This window comes from Ceratotherium simum, chromosome 34 (genome assembly GCF_057802395.1).
Source record: "Ceratotherium simum simum isolate JZ-2026a chromosome 34, ASM5780239v1, whole genome shotgun sequence".
Taxonomy (NCBI): Eukaryota; Metazoa; Chordata; class Mammalia; order Perissodactyla; family Rhinocerotidae; genus Ceratotherium; species Ceratotherium simum.
This window is the reverse complement of record NC_141933.1, coordinates 21,009,895-21,034,060: the sequence shown is the minus strand read 5'-3', so window position 1 is coordinate 21,034,060 and position 24,166 is coordinate 21,009,895. Positions and strand designations below refer to the sequence as shown.

Below are 24,166 nucleotides of genomic sequence, written 5' to 3'. Positions count from 1 at the left end.
CGTAGGGCGCTCCTTCCGCCCACAGGGTTTCCAAGGTAAGAGGCAAATGAAGAACCAACTAGGAAGACTCCGCCGCGGTTGGGTGGACCTCTTTTTTGGTGGCAACACAGGTAATATTCCAGTAACAAAGGAGATGACCAGTTTCTACTATCACAAGCCTAATCTCTCCTCCAGGTGCGAAAAAAATTGCTGCAGGGAATAGCCAAAGCCTCAAGGTAAATCTATAGCCCCATTATGTAAGCTGCTTAGTCCATTAACTTGAGCCGTTAGCGTTCTTGAAATGGCAACTCAAAGGCCCAGAAAAGAATTCTGGCAGCCTGCATTGCTTCATCTCACCCTCTCACTGACTTCCTTCTCTTCTCTACAACACGAGGAATTCCAGACAATGATAGAAGATGGGTAGGAAGGTAATAGGAGGATAATAGAAAAATAGAAATAGAAAATAGAAAAATAATATTCTCCTTCTTGTAACATGTGATCGTCCAAAAATTGGCCAAGAATTCACTACAGGTATCTGTAGATGAAAAAATCTTGCATGCAAATACAAGCTGCAATGCACAGTTATCTAATTTAATATGAAGAGTTCTTGAAAAAATTGTAGCAAAAACTGGATTAATATCTCAAGAAGGAGTTAAGTAATGGTCTCTGAGCTCTCCATAGGTTATCAATGAGTTTTAATTTTCTTTTCATAGGAGGAATTTTTCTTCAATCTCAGCTTACAAGTTTTGACTGCATTGTGTCTCCTTCATACTGTCAGGAAAGAGATGTATGTGTTTATTAAGCCTGTATTCCTCTATCTATTCTAGATGAATAAACACACCTTACTTTAAACCACCGCCAGACCAGTGTGGGAATCAATTTAGTGAAGCTGAAGACCATCTATAAGTGCCCTAACATCTTCAGTCCTGAACAGCGGTTTTCAAGTGGAAATTTAGATTCCACAGAACAGGCATGAAGACTGCACTAGCAGGTTACCCTTATTCTGAAGGTCTTAGAGAATTATAGGTTAAGGCTGCTACAGAGAAACTGATTCAGATTAGAATAGTCTGATTTTGAACTGCCCACTAGCAATGTACGAAAGTTCAAGTAATATATGAGAGTAACTGGATTATTACTTAGTACTAATTTCCAGTATTGATCTGTATTTTTATACCTATGAATTAAAGCCAGTTCTTTCTGCAGTTTAGTATTAACGGTTTGTAATGTACTCTTCTATTTACAAACCGGTCATTGGTCATTTGGTATGAATCTTAGATGCTACTTTTATAACACTTTCGAAGGGAAATATCAATCCAAGAGTAGTCAAACCTGGTCATTTTGTCTGGATCAACAAGCTATAAGGATAAACAAAAAGTACTCCTAGTAAGTAGAACAAATCAAAACATATATTACACATCTGTCAGACTGGCTTTCCAACATTCAGATAAGTTTTTTCAGAGCCTAAATAAAATTCCTCAACAATCTCTTTACATAGCAAGTCATATTAAACATCTTTTATCAAAAGTATAATTCTCTTGATTAGGAAGCAAAAAGAAGCTTACAAGAAAATATTAAGAAACTTATTATAAACACTATTCCAATATTACAAAAAAATGCTTTTAAAAAAGGGGTCCATGGGGCCAGCCCGGTGGCGCAAGCAGTTAAGTGCGCGCGCTCCACTGCGGCTGCCCCGGGTTCGCCGGTTCGGATCCCGGGCGCGCACCGACACACCGCTTGTCAGGCCATGCTGTGGCGGCGTCCCATATAAAGTGGAGGAAGATGGGCATGGATGTTAGCCCAGGGCCAGTCTTCCTCACCAAAAAAAGAGGAGGATTGGCAGATGTTAGCACAGGGCTGATCTCCTCACAAAAAAATAAATAAACAAATAAAAAAGGGGTCCAGAATTTTTGTACATTGGTGGTGGGCATGTAAACTGGTATATCCATTTTGGAAAATGTTTGATATTAACAACCCATTCCAAGAGAACTGAAAGCATATGTGCATACAAAAACTTGTACATAAATGTTAATAGTAGCATTATTCATAATAGCCCCAAAGTAGAAACAACCCCAAAACCCATCAACTGATGAATAGATAAACAAAATGTGGTATATCCATACAATGGAATATCATTCAACCATAAAAAAGAATGAAGTACTGATACATGCTACAACATGAGTTAACCTTGAAAACATTATGCTAAGTATTTGAAAGAAGTCAGACACAAAAGGCCATATGTTATATGATGCCATTGTATGAAATGCCCAGGTTAGGCAAATCCACAGAGAAAGAAAGTAGACTAGTGGTTTCCAGGGGCTGGGGGTAGGGAGGGAAGAAAGAGGGAATAGGATTGACTTATGGTATGATGTCTCTTTTTAGGGTGATGAAAATGTTCTGGAATTAGATACTGGTGAGGGTTGCAGAACTTTGTGAAAATGTTGACAAGCCACTGAATTGCATGTATACTTTAAAAGAATAAATTTTATGGTATGTGAATTATATATCAATTTAAAAAAACCCATTGACAGGAGAATGAATAAACAAGCTGTGGTATAGTTACAGAAAAGATATTATACAGCAGTGAAAACAAATGAAGACAGCTATTAGCAAAAACCTGGATGAACTTCACAAACCTTGCTGCGAGAAAAATAGCTAGTTACTGAAGAACACACAGTATGATTATACAAACCCCAACAATATACTGTTTAGGGAAACAGATATTTTGGTTAAATCAGAAAGACAAGTACGAGAAGGATATACTGAAAACTCAACATAGTAGAAAAGGCAGAGAAGACAATCTGGGATATAATCAAGGAGGGTTGCACAGGTTATTGCTAATGATTTATCTTAAACCGGATAGTAGGAACACGGGTGTTTCCTTTTTAAAATTTATAACATAAATAATTACTTTTAAAATATATTAAATATTCCATGAGTTTAAAAATTAAGGAAAAAAAACCTCTGCCTCTAGCTAGATTATAAAAAGTTACATACTGGGGCCGGCCCTGTGGCTTAGCGGTTAAGTGTGCGTGCTCTGCTACAGGCGGCCCGGGGTTCGGATCCCGGCACGCACCAATGCACTGCTTGTCCGGCCATGCTGAGGCTGCGTCCCACATACAGCAACTAGAAGGATGTGCAACTATGACATACAACTATCAACTGGGGCTTTGGGGAGGAAAAGGGGGAAAAAAAAAAAAGGAGGAGGATTGGCAATAGATGTTAGCTCGGGGCTGGTCTTCCTCAGCAAAAAGAGGAGGATTGGCATGGATGGCATGGATGTTAGCTCAGGGCTGATCTTCCTCACAAAAAAAATAAAAATAAAAAAACAAAAATAAAAAGTTACATACTATAGTGTTCAAGCAGAAGTGTAGGAAGGCACTTTTTTTTTCTAATCTGAGAGGAGCACTGGGCTAGAAAGAAGAAAATTTACATCCCCAAGTCCCTGCTCTGCCATTAACTAGCTGTGCAACCTCAGAGAAGTCATTTAATCTTTGGGGGCTTTACTTTTCTCATGCATAAAACAAGGAGTTTGTATTAACAACTCTCCCACCTCAAAAGTTTTATGCAACAGTATTCCACAACTATTTATATATAATAAACAGCATGCTTGCAATTCCAAGTTCTTCAGTACTAAGATATCTGCAGCTAATGTTAAATGTTTGGAAAGTGCTTCTACTTCAGTGGTAAAAATCTCACAGTCCCATTCTCTTTGGCCCTTGGTTAAATTACTACAAAGGAGTGATAGTTGGCTCTATGCTAGTATCACAGATGTAGTTAATAATCCAAAAACCACAGTTTGCATACATGTGGGTCTGTCATCATTTTCCTTTTTCAGGCACTCTAACCCTGGTAGAATATATTTTGTCCCCAGGTCAAAAAGTAGGGATTCACACAAGCCACTCAAAAAGCAAAATTTTAATTATCAGCCTCTTACACCTGGCAAAGAAAGTAATGTGGTAAAAGGTAAAAACGGTGAGTCAAAAAGTCAGAAATATGAATTGTATTTCCTTCCCCATACACATAGTACTGAGAAGGACAGTTTCTGAGTCATCTAGTCACATCTAGCACAATTTGAGGCATGAAGTAATATCACATTTAGAGCAGGCCTTCCTATAGTCTGTACTCAGGGCACCACACCCAGCTGAACATTCTACTATCAACCATCACTGGAAACGGATTTAAAAGTGATACATTAAAAGCCCAGGACAGATGGCTTCAATGGAGAATTCTACCAAACATTTAAAGGAGAATAAACATCAATCCTCTGCAAACTCTTCCAAAAAACTGAAGAGGAGAGGGCCGGCTCCGTGGCTTAGCGGTTAAGTGTGTGCGCTCTGATGCTGGCGGCCCGGGTTCGGATCCCGGGAGCGCCCCGAGGCACCACTTCTCCGTCCAACGTGAGGCCGAGTCCCACGTACAGCAACTAGGAGGATGTGAACCTATGACATACAACTATCTACTGGGGCTTTGGGGGGAAAAAACTGAATAAATAAAATCTTTAAAAAAAAAAAAAAACTGAAGAGGAGAGAATACTTCCAAGCTCATTCTACCGAGTCCAGAATTACCCTGATACCAAAGAGAGATAGAGACATTAGAAAAAAACTACAGACCAATATCGCTCATAAATATTGATGCAAAAATCCTCAACAAAATGCTAGCAAGCTGAATCCAACAGCATCTTAAAAGGATTACACATCATGACCAAGTGGGATTTATTCCTGGAATGCAAGGATGGTTCAACATACCAAAATCAATCAATGTAGTACACCACAACACTGTCCTTCATTGAAAGAATGAAGGACAGGGGGCCAGCCTGGTGGCGTAGCGGTTAAGTTCTCGCACTCCGCTTTGGCAGCCCGGGGTTCGCAGTTTCAGATCCCGGGCACAGACCTACACACCACTTATCAAGCCATGCTGTGGCAGAGTCCCATATAAAGCAGAGGTAGATGGGCACAGACGTTAACCCAGGGCCACTCATGCTCAGCAAAAGAGGGTGGTGTAGGTTCAGATCCCGGGCATGGACCCAGGCACCGCTTGTCAAGCCATGCTGTGGCAGAGTCCCATATAAAGTAGAGGAAATGGGCATGGATGTTAGCCTAGGGCCGATCTTCCTCAGCAAAAAGAGAAGGATTGGCAATGGATGTTAGCTCAGTGCTAATCTTCCTCACAAAAAAGAAAAGAAAAAGAATGACAGACAAAACCCACATGATCATCTCAACTGACACAGTACAAAGCATTTGACAAGATTTAATACCCTCCAAGATCAAATGATCTTTGACAAGAGTGTCAAGACCACTCAGTGAGGAAAGGACAGTCTCTTCAACAACTGGTGTTGGAAAAACTAGATATCCACATGCAAAAGAATGAAGTTGGATCCCTATCTTACACCATATACAAAAATTAACTCAAAATGATTAAAGACTTAAATGTAAGATCTAAAACTATAAAACTCCTAGAAGAAAACATAGAGGAAAAGCTTCATTACATTGGAATGGGCAATGACTTCTTAGATATGATGCCAAAAGCACAGGCAACAAAAGCAAAACACCACTAGGACTGCATCAAACTTAAAAACTGTTTTGCATCAAAGGACACAACAAACAGAGTAAAAAGGCAACCTATGGAATGGAAGAAAATATTTGCAAATCATATACCTGATAAGGTGTTAATACTCGGAAAATATAAAGAACTCCTACAACAGCAAAAACCCAAATAACCCAATTAAAAATTGGGCAAAAGACTTGAATAGATATTTCTCCAAAGATGATATACAAATGGCCAACAAGCATATGACAAGATGCTCAACATCACTAATCAGAGAAATGCAAATGAAAACCAGAATGAAATATCACCTCACACCCATTAGCATGGTTACTATCAAAACAACCCAAGAAATCAAAAAGCCAGAAAATAACAAATGTTGGCGAGAATATAGAGAAATTAGAATCCTTGTGCAGTTAGTAGGATTGTAAAATGGTGCAACTGCTACGGAAAAGAGTATGGAGATTGTTCAAAAGATTAAAAATTGAATACCATATTACCATATGATCCAGCTATCCCACTTCTGAGTATATATATATCCAAAACAATTGAAAATTGGTCTCAAAGAGATTTGTAGACCCATGTTCAAAGCAGCACTATTCACAACAGCCAAGAGGTAGAAGCAATCCAAATGTGCATGGAAAGATGAATGGATAAACAAAATGTGGTATATACATACAATGGACTATTAGCCTTAAACAGGAAAGAAATCCTGTCACTTGCTACAATACGGATGAACTCTGAGGACATTACACTAAGTGAAGTAAACCAGTCACAAAAAGACAAATATTGTATGATTCCACTTATATGAGGCATCTAAACTAGTAAAATTCATAGAAACAGAAAGTAGAATGGTGGTTTATCAGGGGCTGGGGAAGGGGGGAAAGGGGAGTTGTTTAATGGATACAGAGTTTCAGATTTGCAAGATGAAAAAATTCTGGAGATCTGTTTCACAACAATGCGAATGTACTTAATTAAAAATGGTTAAGATGGTAATTTTTATGTTATGTGGTTTTTTTACCATAATTTTTTTTAAAGAGTGAGACACTCATCTATTCAACAAATGCTCTGCAGGTATTTAAAGAAAAAAAAAGATGAAGCTTAAAGTATACATTTCAATACTGATGTGGAAGAAATCCATTAAGGTTTTTGTTGTTGCTGTTGTTTGTTTTCCTGATGAGAAAGATTAGCCCTGAGCTAATATCTGTTGCCAATCCTCCTCTTTTTGCTGAGGAAGACTGGCCCTGGGCTAACACCCATGCCTATCTTCCTCCATTTTATGTGGGACGCCTGCCACAGCATGGCTTGATAAGCGGTGCATAGGCCCGCACCCGGGGTTCCGAACCTGCGAAACCTGGGCCGCTGAAGCGGAGCCTGCGAACTTAACCACTACGCCACCAGGCTGGCCCCCATTATTAAGTTTTAAAAAGAAATTTGGAAGACAGTTTATAAAGTCTAATTCCTTTTTTGTGTTTATTAAAAATATATAAAGAGGGACCTAAACATTTGTAGTAGGCTGGTAATGATGCCCAAAGATATCAGGCTGTAACCACTGGAGCCTGTAAATGTTACTTGGGCCGGCCCCGTGGCTTAGCGGTTAAGTGCGTGCGCTCCGCTGCTGGCGGCCGGGGTTCGGATCCCGGGCGCGCACCAACGCACCACTTCTCCGGCCATGCTGAGGCCGCGTCCCACATACAGCAACTAGAAGGATGTGCAGCTATGACATGCAACTATCTACTGGGGCTTTAGGGGGAAAAAATAAATAAATAAAATCTTAAAAAAAAAAAAATGTTACTTTATTGGAAAAAAGAGTCTTTACAGATGTGATTAAATTAAGGATCCTGAGATGGGGAGATTATCTGGGTGGCCTCTAAATGCAATCACCTGTATCCTTATAAGAGGGAAACAGGGAAATGTGACACACACAGAGGAGAAAGCAATATGAAGACGGAGAAGGGCCGGCCCGGTGGCACAAGCGGTTAAGTGTGTGCACTCCGCTGTGGTGGCCCGGGATTCACAGGTTCGGATCCTGGGCATGCACTGATGCACCGCTTAGTAAGCCATGCTGTGGCGGCATCCCATATAAAGCAGAGGAAGATGGGCACAGGTGTCAGCTCAGGGCCACTCTTCCTCAAGAAAAAATGGGGAGGATTGGCATTGGATGTGAGCTCAGGGCTAGTCCTCCTCACAAAAGAAAACAAAGAAGCTGGAGAAGAGCAAGATTAGAAGAGGCTGGAGTGATGTGACCACAAGCCAAGGAATGCCAACAGCCCTCAGAGGCTGGAAAAGGCAAGGAAGGGCTCCTCTCCTAAAGCCTCTGGGGGAGCGTGGCCCTGCCTTGATTTTAGCTCCCATAAGACTCATCCTAAATTTCAGACTTCTGGCCTCCAGAACTGTGAGAAAATAAATTTCTGTTGTTTTAAGCCAACAAGCTTTTGGTAATTTGTTACAGCAGCCATAGAAAACTAATACAGCATTGCACATGTTTGAATGCACATAAAAATTTTCTAGGCTTCATAGAAAACTGTTAACCATGGCTACTTCTAAGAAGTTTGTCTAAGGGGCTGGCTGAAGAACTTTTACTTTTCACTTTAATACCTAGTCATGCCTTTTTTTTTTTTCCTTCAAACAACAAGCTCCAATAATTGTATCATAATGCTCTAAAAACTCTAAAACTTTAAAATTCCAGCTTGGAAACTTCAAGTTGGTTCTGTCTAACTCATCCCATAAGCTAAGCCTCATTTCTCTCCCTTAACACTTTTTGGGCACCATATCTCCTTTGAAAGAAGGAACTTAGTCTTATTTATTACTCCAACATCTAGCCGAGTGCTTTGCACTCAAATAATTCCTAAAATGGTACAATTTCATTAAATCATAGAAGTCTTAAATACACAATAAATGTGTTCCTTGAGTTGTTTATAAATAAAATTTTGTATGTCGAATGTGTATTTCAAATGCGTCAGGAACATGCGATATATTTAATGGAATTCTGAAGTAAACTCTTTCAAAGTGAAAAATTGCTCAGTTCATAGAACTTGAAATTTTATAGGATTTTTGCCACTGTTTTCTTAGTTACCTACTTTTTCATTACAAAATCCATTAAAAGAGAATAATTTTAATTTTAGAACCTTTCACTTTGGCAAAAAAGGGCAGTAGAACAGTTGCTTGCAGTAAATCTCATTGTAGAGAGCTCTAGTTAAGTTCAATCTAAACCTGTCGTGTTGGGCTCTGGAGTTAGATCTGAGTTCTAAAACTTTCTCTGTCACACACTAGCTAAGCCTCAGTTTCATCCTCTGTCCTAACAGTGGTTCCTAATCTTCATGTGGTTCCTTATTTAAAGATTTTATTTATTCAGTTTTTTTCCCCCCAAAGCCCCAGTAGATAGCTGTATGTCATAGGTTCACATCCTTCTAGTTGCTGTACGTGGGACTCGGCCTCGCGCTGGACGGAGAAGTGGTGCCTCGGGGCGCTCCCGGGATCCGAACCCGGGCCGCCAGCATCAGAGCGCGCGCACTTAACCGCCAAGCCACGGAGCCGGCCCTGGTTCCTTATTTAATACACACTTCTGGAGCATTTATTATGTGCCAGGCACTATTGTAAGCACTTCACGTGTACTAACTTAATTCTCAAAACTCTCAAGTTGATACTATTATCCCCATTTTACAGAAGAGGAAACTGAGGCATACATGTTAAGTAATTTGCCTAAGGTGATCCAACTAATTGTTAAGATTAAATGAGATTTTGCCTTACATGTTAAGAATCCCCCCCAAACATCCATATTATTCCCCTGCCCCACAAGTACACTTGTATTTGTTAGATCATGTCAGGCTAGTCTGTGTTAGGCACTCAGCTATGTGCTGAGTATAGGTTGTGCATTACAGTGGTGAGTGGGGAGGGAGGTACTATGAGGGTGTAACAGAGGCACCTAGTCTAGACTAGAGGGTCAGGGAAGGTTTCCCTGAGAAAGTGACATTTAGGCTGAGAACTAAAGGAAATTAAGAGGGATTAGCCAGGCAAAGCCATAATGGGTGGGGACAACAGAGAATGTTACAGGCATATGTGTAAAAGCCTGAAAGAGCTTAGGCAAGCGTAAAGAATAGAACTATAACTCATGTGTGGACACACAGGGGTTGAGAGAGGGGGGCAGACTGAAAAGCGCCAGATCATACGAACCCAGTGGCTTTATGCAAGAAAGCAGTACTAACAGATTGCCTAGCAAATACCAAGCACTCAAGACACGGTAGCTATCATTACTGTGTTATTATTATTAGCATCATCCCAGGGTCATTTAGGGATTTTAGACAGACTTCAGACTTAAACAAACCCACATTTCAGTCCTCTGGTCCAAGAAAGGCCTAAATTAGCTTAGAGCTCTTAGGACTGAGTAAGGCAAGTCTTTTCTGGTCTAAAACAAACTGCTTCTTTGGGTGTACAAGCAATCTATTCTTTTTTATCCTATAGAAAGCAGATTTACTATTAGTTAAACAAGTAAATACCACTTTGTAATACTCAAGGGGACTGTCCATATTTTGTTTGGAGGAATCTCCCATATTAAACATTGCTCAAAATAAGCAGACAGTCTCTAAAGTATAAAAACTTTTTTATTTACTGCACAGAGATTTCTGATCTGGGATCTGACCTTCACTCCCAAGTGAAGCAGTCGCATTAGTTCTAGACTAGGAGGTTTTCATGAGACTTTTTTTTTTTAAAGGAATGTACCACATTAAAAAAAAGGACCAAAACAAAAGTGTGGAATTACAGTACTGAAAAAATTCCTAAAATCCACAAATGAGAAACTTCCTACTGCAAGTGGATAAGGACATGAAATGATAAAAACAAGCACTGCAAGTAAATACAAAAAATAAACAATAAATAAAAGAACAAAACTGATGAGGGAATGAGATGTTCTAGATTGCCAAATTTGCCAGATATCAGAGATTTAGCCCTGAAACATCAATTATTTTATGTAACTTTTTTCATATAAATCTAAGAAAATACATAAGCCAGCCAGTTGTCTTAAAGTATACTGATAATCATTTAAATTTTTCAGGATAATCCATCTGAGCAATCAATGCAACCATACTTTCAAGATCTACTGCCACAGAAGTATGAGGGGCTCTTGCACCAAAACTAAATGGTTCCAATGTTGCTTTTTAAAATTTTACTGTTTTATATTTTGTAGCTTTCCTTCCTCAACCTTTGTGATCAAGCTAACACTGCTAGTTAGCTTGTAGCATGCTGCCTTTCTAAATTTAGCTCTTGATTTAAAGCAGGCTGACATTGTGCATAAAGAGGGAGTAGGATCTACTGGAAGAAAGTCAATAAAATTTGTGATACCTACTGAGGCTGCCGAAAAGACATTTTTGGTTTATTTCCTGGTAGCCGAGTTTCAGAGAAATAAAATGCTACCTTAGGTCTTATGATTGAAAAAAGAAAAGAAGATATCCACATTAAACAAATGAATTTCATTTCAAGAAATACTTGAGACTACTCAACTTATTTCTCATCTTTATAGAAAGGATCTAAAAGTCACTTTAATTAGTAACAAACCTCTAAGAAATATAATCAAGATATCAAAGAAGCAGGTTTTTTTCTCTCTTAATAAAATAACAAAAATCATGTTTGAAGAGACACAAGGTCACCACAGCTTATCTGACATCACGTCTATACCAAAAATGTTATGATCATTCCAACCAAGTCAGAATTTATTGCTTTGAATGTATCTCTAAACAAAGGTCATATGCCAGAAACAAACAACTGTTACCAAGTTAAGGAAAATGTTTTCTGTGGCACTTAAAAAGTGTTATCAGGGGAAAAAAGTTAGATCTCAGTAAAAAGCAAATCATAGGGGCTGGCCTGGTGGTATAGTGGTTAAGTTCGTGCGCTCTGCTTCGGTGGCCCGGGGTTCGCAGGTTCAAATCCTGGGTGTGAACCGATGCACTGCTCATCAAGCCATGCTGTGGTGGCGTCCCACATACAAAAATGGAGGAAGATGGGCACAGATGTTAGCTCAGGGCCAATCTTCCTCAGCAAATCACAAAGAGGACACTTGTTTGGAACACAGTTTCCTCTGAAAGTTGGAGAGAACTGTATGAATTCATGTTTAGCTTAATATAAATACAGATGGAAAGATATAGAAACAATTACATGTATGTGCAAGACATGGGTTAGCATACATACATACATCACCTAGCTCTGTCCATTGAGAGGGCCCAGGAACAATGACACCCCAGCAATGAGCAAACCTTGCACCTAGATCTTGGTTTCTAAAGACCACTGTCCCATAAAAGGAACTAGGGCTCCTTGGAAAAATGGCTGGGGCAGGGAGAATATAAGATGAGCCTGAAGCATCTTGTAGCACCAGAAAATGAGGAAATGCTCAAAAAGAAAAAAAGATGGGAGCATATAAAATGGACACAGAAGCCAACCTGAAAGAGCTCCCAATGGTCAAAGCTGGAACAATTTGAGCAAAAAAATAAATAACATAGAATCAGATTACAAATCAAAGTACAAAACAGGTATACATACTGATATAGATAAATGGTTGAATAAAGAAATACATGGGGGAGAAGAGACAAATCTTCCTTATAAAATATCAGATAATATATATAGATACTGTTTCCTCTGGGAAGTGGAACTTAAGCCCTCCGCCCACTTGGAGGTGGGGCAGACTTAGTGACTCACTTCCAAAGAACAGGTATAGAAAGGGAAAAATAGTAACTTTACTACTTAACCTGGCAAACACTACCTTAACCAAGTGATCAAGGTTAATATCATCAGTGATGTTATGTGGATATCATATGTCCCCTGAAAATGAAATGATGGTATTCTGTGGCATTCTTTCCAAAAACACATAACCTTTGTCTAATAATGAGAAAAACATCAGACAAACCCAAAAGGAGGCACATTCTACAAAATAACTGACTAGTACTCCTCAAAATTGTCAAGGTCATGAAGACAAGGAAAGACTGAAACGTCAAAGACCAGAGGAGACTAAGAGAGATGACAACTAAGTGCAATAGGTCACCCTAGATTGGATCCTGAAAGAGAAAGGTGATATGAATAGAAAAACTGTAGAAATTCCAAACAAAGAGAAACAACAGAAAAAATAACCAAATGGGACTACATCAAACTAAAAAGCTTCTACACGGCAAAGGAAACCATCAACAAAATGAAAAGACAACCTAACAATTGGGAGAAGATATTTACAAACCACACATCTGATAAGGGCTCAATCTCCAAAATATATAAAGAACTCATGCATCTCAACAACAAAAAAACTAACAACCCAATTAAAAAACACACAAAAGACCTGAACAGACATTTCTTTAAAGAAGATATACAGATGGCCAACAGGCACATGAAAAGATGTTCATCATCATTAACTATCAGGGAAATGCAAATCAAAACTACAATGAGATATCACCTCACGCCCATCAGAATGGCTATAACTAACAAGACAGGAAACAACAACCCTCATACACTGCTGGTGGGAGTGCAAACTGGTCCAGCCACTATGGAAAACAGTACAGAGATTCCTCAAAAAATTAAGGATAGAACCACCATACGATCCAGCTATTCCACTGCTGGGTATTTATCCAAAGAACGTGAAAACACCAATGCGTCAAGATACATGCACCCCTGTGTTCACTGCAGCATTATTCACAATAGCCAAGACTTGGAAGCAACCTAAGTGCCCATCAAGGGACAAATGGATAAAGAAGATGTGGTATATATACACAATGGAATACTACTCAGCCATAAGAAATGATGAAATCCAGCCATTTGTGACAACATGGATGGACACTGAAGATATTATGCAAAGTGAAATAAGTCAGAGGGAAAAGGTCAAATACCATATGATCTCACTCATTAAGAAGTAGATAATAACAACAACATCGAGATAGAGATTGGATTGGTGGTTACCAGTGGGGCAGGGGGAGGAGGGCAAAAGGGATAATTAGGCACATGTGTGTGGTGATGGATTGTAATTAGTATTTGGGTGGTGAACATGAGAACATGATGTAATCCATTCAGAAATAGAAGTATAATGATGTACATGTGAAATTTATACAATGTTATAAACCAATGTTACCACAATAAACAAAAAAAGAAAAAAAAAGAAGAAAGAAATCCAAACAAAATCCGGAGTTTGGTTAAAAATAATGCATCAATGTTAGTTTCTTAGTTTGACAAATGTACCATGTAAGATGTTAACAACAGGAGAACCTGGGTGAGAAGTATATAGGAATTCCATGTATCATCTCACAACTTTTCTGTAAATCTAAAATTATTACAAAATAAAAAGTTCTTTTAAAAAAGATTCCTCCAAAACATCCCATCATTTCTCTCCAAAAAAGTCAATGTTATGAAAAACAAAATTTTAAAAAATGTTCAAAAGGGAGCACTATATACTTACTAGAATGGCTAAAATCCAAAAAACTGATAAAACTAAATGCTGACAAAGATGTGGAGCAAAAGGAACTCTCATTCACTTTTGGTAGAAATGCAAAATGGTACAGCCACTGTGGAAGACGGTTTGGCAGTTTCTTACAAAGCTAAACATTATCTTACCATATGATCCAGCAATCACACTCCTAGGTATTTATCCAGTTGAACTGAAAATTTATGTCCACACAAAAACCTGCACATGAATGTTTATAGCAGCTTTGTTCATAATTGTCAAAAACTAGAAGTGACCTAGATGTCCTTCAATACGTGAATGGATAAACTGTGGTACATCCATACAATGGAATATTATTCAGCAATAAAAAGAAATGAGCTATCAAGTCACGAAAAGACATGGAAGAACCTTAAATAGATATTGTTAAGCGAACGAAATCAGTCTGAAAAGGGTACACAGTGTATGATTCCAATTATATGACATTTTGGAAGAGGCAAAACTATGGAGACAGTAAAAAGATCAGTGGCTGCCAGGGGATGGGGGAGGGAGGAAAGGACGAATAGGTGAATGTACTTTTTTTGAATAGTGGACTTTTAGGGCAGTGAAACTATTCTCTATGATACTGTAATGGTGGATAAATGACATTATGGATTTGTCATAGAAGTTTACAACATTAAGAGTGAACTTTAATGGATGCTGATTTTCAAAAGTAATTTAGGAGGTTGGGGGATCCCAGAAAAGAATGCAGACTGTGACAAGAGAATTTAACTGTACTACAAATGTGTGAAACAACCTCACTGAAGGGGGTGGGGAAAAGATGCCGACCTAGGTAACTTCGGAAATGAATAAAGTCTGTAAGACTAAAGGCAAAGGAACTGTACATGAGCATTGCACTTCTAGTTGATAAAACTGTTTTCCATGGGAGCACAGGTTAACAATTCTGATACTGCTATACATGTATACCAAAATTGAACAATTAAGTGAATGAACAGTGGATGGTGGAAGCCAAGTTTCTCATTGTTGAAGTGGAAATTCACAAATCAGCAAGGGAGGAGGCTAGAATGATCTATGTGGTAATGGATTCGAGTTGGAGATATCAGTAAGAACTCATGTTTAACTTAATATAGACACAGATGGCTACATATAGACATATTCATAGATATGTCTATATGTATAAGTTAGCATACACATATGTATTTCTTTGCTTTGTTCCCTGAGAAGGCCTAAAAGAAATGACACCCCAGTAGCAAGGAGAACATTTAGCCCCCAGATCTTGGTTTCTAACACCATTCTCTAATAAAAGAAACCAGAGATTCTTGGAGAAATGGCTAATTCTAGCCCTATGACAAGAAATATACCAGATGAGCCTAGAGCATCTGTAGTGTCAGAAAGTAAACAAGTGCTCAAAAATAAATAAATAAAACCACACACACACACACACACACACACACACACACACACAGATGTAGGTATGTTAAAGGGGCACAGGAGCCAACTGAAAGAGCTCCCAATGGATAAAGCTGGAACAATTTGAGCAACAAAATAAAGTAGTATTGGAATAAAACTCAAAGTATAATATAAATATCCTTCAGTCTATACTGATATAAATAAATACTTGACTAAATGAATAAATGGGGAAAGAGACAAATCTCCCACACAGAAGAAATCCAAATAAATTATGTAGATACTCCACCCCAAAGGACAGGGAGCATCACTCCTCACTCTTGAAGTGTGGGCTGCACATAGTTACTTTCTTCCAAAGAGGACAGTATGGAAAGGGGAAAAACAGAGTAACTTTACAGCGCAGACACCTGACCAACACTGCTTCGGCCAGGTAATCAAAGTCAATATCAACAGTCATAAGGCATGTTGATAGTACCCTTCATATGATGTGATGAAAATGGTACTTTATTTCTATGATCTTCCTCCCCAAAACTCGTAACTCCAGTCTAATCATGAGAAAAACATCACATAAATTCCAAAAGAGGGACATCCTACAATATATTTGACCAGTACCCCTACTATAGATTTGAAAGTTTTTAAAATTTGAAAAAAAAAAAAAAAAAAAGGTGGTGGTGGGGGCGTCACATCTACCTTCCTCCCCAGTCAACACAAACATAAAACTATCATTTTTCCAAGATTCTTAGTTGAAGACTTTCCAAATCAGTCTGCTGAGATATTGCTCACACCCAAAGACACAGTAACTCAGCCAACTGGTTAGTTATGGAGTCACGCACCGCATGACAACCTTTCGGTCAATGATGGACCACACGTGGTCCCATTAGATGAGTACCATATAGCCTACGTGTGCAGTGGGCTATACCATCTAGGTTTGTGTAAGTACACTCTATGACGCTCACACAACAATGAAATTGCCTAATGACGCATTTCTCAGAACACATCCCCACCGTTAAGCGACACATAACTGTATATTGTCTTTATCACATAGAGAAGACTATACCAGTTTTGGCCAACAAATATTTTTTGACCACCTTCTTTGTTCCAAGCATTGTTTGAGGCACTGAGGTAACCTCACAGAAAAAAATCTCTGCTCTGCTTTCACTTCTGTGAGGACACCAGACAATGTACAAGCAAACAATAAATGACCTATCAGATAGCAATAAACGCTATGAAGTAAATAAGAAAGGAAAGTGAGGTAAAAGTGACCAAGAGGGCTACTCTAATTGGGAGCTTAGAAAATGCCTCTTTAAGGAGATGACATTTGAGTTGAGACCTGAGTGGAGCCTGCATACAAAGACAGGCTTGAGGTAGGGGTAGAGTGGGGTGGGGAGTTCCAGGCAGAGAACAACACACCCAAAGGCCAAAAGAATAAGCTCAATGTGTTTGAGATTTATCAAGCAGGCAGGGCAACTGCCCTGATAGAAATGAACCAAGTAACATATTCTACACTCTGCAGGTAAGACTACCAGAATCATTTAAGAATCTCAAACCCCTCCAACACTGACCACCAGGAATTCATCAATCATAATTAGATCAAGATCTTAATTTTATGCTCTCCCTGAGCCCCTGCCCCGGTCACAGCTGTCCCTCTCCCATATGGTAAACAGCATATTTTTGAACCTCTTCATCTTCCCTCTAAAAACTATGCCTATCATTCATATTTCATCATGTCTCTGATAGAGGTATAAAAAAACAAAGGAGAGTCTACCCAGAAACTGCTCCTGAATTCTAACAGATCCCATTACTTCATATAGTACAACCATAGGTTAAGCGCAAAGGCCCTGAAGACACACTAACTTGGGTACAAATTCAGGTTCTATCAGTTGTATGATTTTGGGCAAACTGCATAACCTTTCTAAGACTCGGTTTCCTCATCTGTAAAAAGCCGTGAGGATTAAAAAAGATACAACGTGGCACCCAGTGAGTATTCAATAAATGTTAGCTACTGATAGTAAAGTATTTGAGTGTTTATTTTGTTCAAAGACCAGAGCTGGGCCACAGGGATTACAGAAACTACAATTAGCTACAGCAAATCGTTTGAGAGATAAAATTGTCAAACTCTCTTAGGTCAGTGGCTTTGTCTTTTTCTGGCTCACTAGTGCATTCCCAGAATCTAGAACAATGTTTAACACACAGTAGGCATCAATCTCCATATTTGTTGAATGAATAAATGAGACTCCATTATGTCAAAGGAGCACAAGAAAGCCTGGCTTTACCTCAATATAAAGAAAAGCTTTCATTCCCCATCAAGATTTTTAACAATATCCTATAAAGCACTCTTAAAGATGTTTATTATTTTTAATTGCCTCACCAAAACCTAGGACAGTACTCATAATATTAAGGTACTCAAATCTATTGCAATTAAAACTCTGCTACTAAAATTGAGCTGCCAGTTGTAGGAGGCTATACCACTGTTCATAATTCAAAGTTGATGGTCAAAACTTTAAAAGTAATAAAGTGTAACATATATTAATTGTTATGGAATATCTTTGCTTGCCACTGCCTGAATGAACAGGCTTTAAAGCCTTGTGTAAAATTTTTTTCTTGTGAGTTTACCAACTAGGTTTAATTTATGCTGGCAAAATAAATTGATTTCACTTTTCTCCAGATAATTAAATTTTATAAAAACAACATATATGGTTTGTCCAGTCACTTAAGAAAAGTCTAAATCTTTCATGATTTCTTAAAAGTTTCCAAAAAATTGTTAGCTTAATTTATGGGCTCTTTAGGCCAAAGAAGGACTTTTCAGGGTGATGAAAATGGAGAAAGGAGGAGTTCACCTCTCTAAAAATGAGTTTTCAATTACTATAATTACGCATAAAATAAGACAGGCAGCATTTCTGGGCCAAGATTTGATGCCGTGGTTCCCATGAGAATTAAATCAGAACCATGCATAAATTTGGGGCAAGTTCTGCAAAAACCACTTCACCCTCTATTGATGCCGCATGAAAAACTCATTGTTGAGATTCATCAAAACGAATATATTTTCTAACACCCAGTAGCCACTCTGGCAACATCACTTTCATCCTTTTCTATCCCAGAAACGAAACGGGAGGCATTTAAATTTTGCCTGACAATGACCACGATTGCAGGGTAGCTATCTCAACAGCCAAAGAGCTTAGCGTAAGAGCTAAAAAGTAGGAATCTAGTTTACCGAAGCTCCACCTTAAAGAAGCAAGGCCTGCTTAACCTGCTAACTATTGTATTGGCCCCCAAAAGCTTCAGAGCTGGAAAAATACCTGAACTCTACTGACACCTTTTGAGAGAGAAAGCCAGGCGTCAGGGCGGAGCGGTATGATCTGAATCGTTAAAATCGCAGCAAGCCGGCAGGGAGACAGGTGCGCGGGCAGGCCCCGGGGCCGCTGTCCTTGTCACGCTCTGAGGCGACCAGGCCCTTCACCACCCCCACAGCCCTCACAGGCTTTGATTCCCTCATTCATTCATTTGACAATTACGCGAGGGGCACCGTGGCAGGGCCGGCTCGCAGGGCCCCCGCCCCAGTACCGGAACACCCTCAGCCGCCGGGCGCGGCCCTGCGCCGCCCGCCGGCCCCCTGCGCTGCCGCCCGCCCCCGCCGCGGCGCGCTCCGGTCACCCGGATCCCAGCCCCGGCCTCCGCCGCACGCGAGCGCCCACGCCCCCCGCCCTCCCAGCAGCGGGTGCCCCGGCCTCCGCCCCGCTTCGCCGCCTCAGACCCGCCTGGTTCGTGGGGCGAGGGAGGCGCGCGTCCGCGGACGCCCCCCGCCCGGGGTTCAGGGGCTCTCCGCGCGCGCGACGCCTGGATCCGAGGGCCTAGGCGGGGTAGGTCGGGCCCACCGCCCACTCACCTCCGCCGGGTCAGAACCGAGGGGCCTGCTCTAAGCCGTTTGAAACCGCTTGGGCCGCCGCACACCCCGCAGTGTCCTCGTTGTTTATTGGTTCTCGACGGACCGCCCATCGCCCTCTTATTGGTCCATTTGAAAGGGCTGTGGGCACGCGCCGCCCGCAGCCTTAAAGGGGCCGCACGCAGCCGTGTGTCCCTCAGGACCCGGCGCTCCTGCTCGGGTGGGGAGAGTGTCCCCGGAGTGAAAGCTGCTCACGACCCCGGAAAGAAGGGCAAGAGGTGTGTGGAGAGCTGTGCATCCCCGGGCGTCAGCATGTTTGCTTTATTTAATAATGGATATTTAAGCTGCTGTCAACGCCTGACAATTTTTTTGAGTCATTTCATTCACCAGATATTGATAGTGCAGCTAAGGGCGTGACGGAAACAAGAGAGGCAGCTGGGATATAGTGGAAAGAGAGTGAATGGAGCCAGGACGCTGGATTCTGGTCTTGGACCTGTTCTGAGTAAACCACTTTTCTCAGTAAATCATCTGCAGCTTAGTTTCCTCATCTGTAAAACGGGATAACAATGTTTCCCTTACAAGCTGAATGTGATGATTTAATATAACTAATTGAATGTCTAGGAAAGGCCTTTGAACAGTAACACATTCTGTAAATGCTTAATACTCCTGTTATAAAAATGAGAGGCTTGGTTAATATGATCTCTAAAATTCTCGTTTAGCTCTACATTCGTTGTTTCTTATAAGGTCCTTACTTCCGAAGAATTTGCAAACTACAGTGGTCAGAGGAATAAAACATAGAGACTAGTCACTAAAATTCAAAACAGTATAAGAACTGTATAAAATAAAAGCTATAGATGCTTAGTGAAGGGAAAAATTTGGTGAGGAAGGATCTGTAAAGGGGATGGACTTTTAATCTGGGATTTAAAGGATATGTAATTACCAACAGGCTGAAAAATGGAGAGGGGACGGGTAAAAGTAATAAAATAATTTTTTTTTATTGATCAAATTGGCAAAGATTAAAAAGTTTCACAACCCTTGCTTGGCCAAGAGTTGGAGAAATAGATACTAAAACTCACTGTTGGTAAGAGTATAATTGGTGCAAACTTTTAGGAGGACAATTTAGCAGTTATTAAAAAGTAAAATGTACATAATCTCTGGCCCAGTAATGTCACTGTTATGAATTTGTCCTACGGATCTATGCATGTAAGCATAGAAAAATGTACAAAGACATTCACTGCAGCACTGATAGAAAAAAAAAACAACCTGGAAATTACATATTCATCAATAGGGCACTTGTTACATAAATTATGGTATATCCATTCAACAGAATACTATGTAACTGTTAAAAAGAATGTGGTTAATCTATATGTGCTGGTTAGAAAAACACACAAGCAGCTAGAAGGATGTGCAGCTATGACATACAACTATCTACTGGGGCTTTGGGGGGAAAAATAAATAAATAAAATTATAAAAAAAAAAAAGAAAAACACACAAATTTTATTTAATTGAAAAAAGGCCAGTTGCAGAAAAGCATATATGGAATGATTTTATTATATATGGTTATAAATGTATGTGTATTTGTGTTCATACCTGAAAATGATTAGAACATTCCTGGAATTTCAAGAAATCAATAGGAGTGGGACTCACTAGGGAGGGAAATGAATTATTTACCATTGACATGTTAATATTTTTTAATAAAAGGAGCAGGGAGAATGTGTAGTAGCAGGAAAAGTATGGGCAAAGGCACAGAGACAAGAAAGTGCATTGTGTGTAGGGAATTGAATATGTGGGTTTGATTTTAGAACAGGGTTCATGTTGGGAAGTAGTGGGACACAAGATTGACAGAGAAAGTTAGGAACAATTCTTGAAGAGTATTGAATACTAGGGTAAAGAATTTATACTTTAAGTAGGCAGTGGGGAGCTATTGAAGGTTTCTGAGCAAGGGAGTGACAAAATCAGAATTACACTTTAGGAAAACTCATTAGCTTGATTGTCTAAAATAGGTTCGAGTTGGGAGCCCAGTTTGGAGTCTCATATGAGGTAACAGCAGTGGAAATGATGAGAACAGATTCAAGAAAGAGTGAAGGATTTGGCAACCGACTAGATTAGGTACAAAGAGGGTGGGGCCCATTTAGGGAGATGAGTCAAAGAGAGTGCCAGGATTGGAGCCTACGGACTGGGAGGCAGTGATTGCCCAAATGGAAGTAGAAAGTCAGGAGAAGCCAGTCTCAAAGGGAAGGCAAGAAGTTTATTTTAGACCTGTTTACTTTTAGGTCCCAATGAGACATTCAAATGGAATCATCTAAGTAGGCCCAGGAAATACAGGATGAGAGCTGTGAGAAGAGATAGGACTCAAGTGATATAGACTTAGGAATCACCTCCATAGAGTGAAAAGATGAAATGGTAGTAGACCACAGAGTGGGAGAGTGGAGAGAGTGAAAAGATGGGAGATGAGGACAGATCCATAGGTAGGGGAAGGAGAAAGGAACCAGTCAGAGCAAAAAGTTCACAGTGACCTTTTGAGAAATGGATTAGGAATATATAGAAATAGTCTTCTTCAGTCATTGGTCATTGGCATGTTTACTTTATTTAAATATTACCAGAAATAAACTGAAGATTACATTTAAGGAGAGGGTGATGGTAACCTGGAATTTGCTCAATAAAGGATGTGTGGAGTCTGGATCCTGGAGAATTTTAGAACAAGATGGCAAAATCCCTTTTTGTCTTATATGGTTTAGATGCAGCCCTACTAGAAGGTGGGCATGAGATGTCTGATTCCATTCATTTATTCACTCATTCATTCAACAAATATTTATTGGGCACCTAGTATATGCAGGGACTGTTCTAGGCACTTGGGATAATCAGTGAACAAAACAGACCAAAAAAAAAAAAACCCCTCCTTTTATGGTACTCACTTTATAGTGAGGAAACGTAGACATTCAACACATAAATAAATTATATAGTATGTTATTAGACAATATGTGCAATAGGAAAAGAAAAAAGTATAAAACAGGGTAAGAGGGATTGGGAAGTACAGTTGGAAAGAGTATAATTTCATAAAGGGTGGTCAGAGTAGGTTTCATTAAGATGACATTTGTGCAAAAACTTGAAGAAAGCGAAGGAGTTAGCCATGAGTATATCTAGAGGAAGAAAGTGCCAACCAGAGGGAACAGCTATGCAGAGACCCTAAGTTGGGAGCATGCCTGGCAGGTTTGAGAAACAGGGAGAGGCCTGTTTAGCTGGAACAGAGTAGTTGGCAGTAGGAGGGTAATAGGAGATGAGTTCTGAAGGATAATGGAGGGAGGGGATTGGCAGATCCTGTAGGGCCTTGTAGAAACCTAATATAGTACCTTGCCTGTAGTGGGTTTCCAGTAAATGTTTGGCCAGTCATCTTTTGCAGTCCAGGATTATCATCAAATAGCATTCATCTCTGTATTTATTAGAGTGATATATGTGGCTACTTTATTCCAGGGACCTCTCAATAGTTCTACATAAGGAAGGTATTAATAGGGCAGTGAAACCCTTGTGGGCTTAGAGATTAAAGTGAATGCTGTATTTTGCAACGGGAAGCAGGAAACAAAGGCCAAACACTGTGGCTGCTGAATAACTGTGCTGGGCATTTCTGAAAAGCCTGCTAGGGTTGGGACAATGCTCACGCCCTCATAATCACAAGCTGCATTCTGGTTGAAACATCTCTACCATGAGATATGGATCCATATTTCCAGCCTAAGAAGAGCAGCATCAATGGTTAACTTCCTTTCAGCTTTCAGTCCAGGTACCCTCTGCATTATTACCTGGATTTAGCAGTGGTGACATTAACACAGATCTCAAGTGGCTGTGGGTCTTAGTCCCTTGACCGACCTCCAAGACTGCAAAGCCTATTCCAGCTTGCAATGGTTGCATTTAATAGGTGCTGGTTGAATGAATGAAGCCTTCTTTTCTTTTCTCATAGCCCATTTTCCCATAGTCCCCAACATACAGGCTGTCCAAGAACTGACCACAGAAGCATCAGCCCCACCACAGAGGAAGCAGGCAGAAGGCAGAGATAGGGACCTCGTTAGCAGGCTGTCAACAGGCTTTTAGGGGCTGGAGGGAAAACCACTGAGAAGGGCAAGATAAGTGTGAGTTCTTGGCTCTTTGTGTCTTGTAAAATGAAATAAGAAGATTGTGTAGCTTGGGGCTAACTTCAGCTTGGGTTTTTTTTTTTTTTTGTGAGGAACATCAGCCCTGAGCTAACATCCATGCTAATCCTTCTCTTTTTGCTGAGGAAGACCGGCTCTGAGCTAACATCTATTGCCAATCCTCCTCCTTTTTTTTTTTTTCCCCAAAGCCCCAGTAGACAGTTGTATGTCATAGTTGCACATCCTTTTAGTTGCTGTATGTGGGACGCGGCCTCAGCATGGCCAGAGAAGCAGTGCGTCAGTGTGCGCCCGGGATCCGAACCCGGGCCGCCAGTAGTGGAGCGCGCACACTTAACCGCTAAGCCACGGGGCCGGCCCCAGCCTGGGTTTTAAACTCAGACCCTTAATTAGGCTGTCTGGATCTGTTTTAACGTCACGTCAAGGAGTCCAAAGTTGTGAGTTGGAGCCTTGACTGGAAATAAAACTCTGTTCCCTGTGCTGAGCTCTGCTTAGCCTCTGCCAGCTGGTTAACAGGAGAATGATCTGGAGAGAAAATAAATGGGCAAGAGAGGGAATGTTTCAAAACAAAGGTTGCCTGAAACATCCCCAAACACACATTCTTTTAAGTGGATTAGTTGAGTCATCTTCACATATGAAGAAAAGACATACTTATAGACTATTTCTTAGCCTTAAAAAGGGCTCAACCATGTTTCTTTAATCGTTATGTCCATAAGTAGAAATAACTAAAGCTTACCGGACGCCCTTGAATGTCAGTGCATTAGAACCTTGTGCACCCTCAGCCCTTGTAGATGCTTTTTCTAAGTTCCTATGCAGCAT

The 24,166-nt window shown here is 40.1% G+C and overlaps 1 protein-coding gene across 3 annotated transcripts in view; it reads right to left on the bottom strand.

Moving 5' to 3' along the window:
- CKAP5 (cytoskeleton associated protein 5) overlaps nucleotides 1–19,283 on the bottom strand; it is a 100,454-nt gene extending 81,171 nt beyond the window's left edge. For 2 of the 3 annotated variants that reach the window (XM_087423022.1, XM_087423024.1), the window contains exon 1: nucleotides 19,212–19,283. The gene's annotated coding sequence lies outside the window, so the exon portion shown is untranslated. Of the gene's footprint in view, nucleotides 1–18,624; nucleotides 18,780–19,211 lie in introns of those variants that run through there. The other variant, XM_087423023.1, reaches the window with a different exon arrangement.
- Between the last annotated feature and the right edge of the window lie 4,883 nt (nucleotides 19,284–24,166).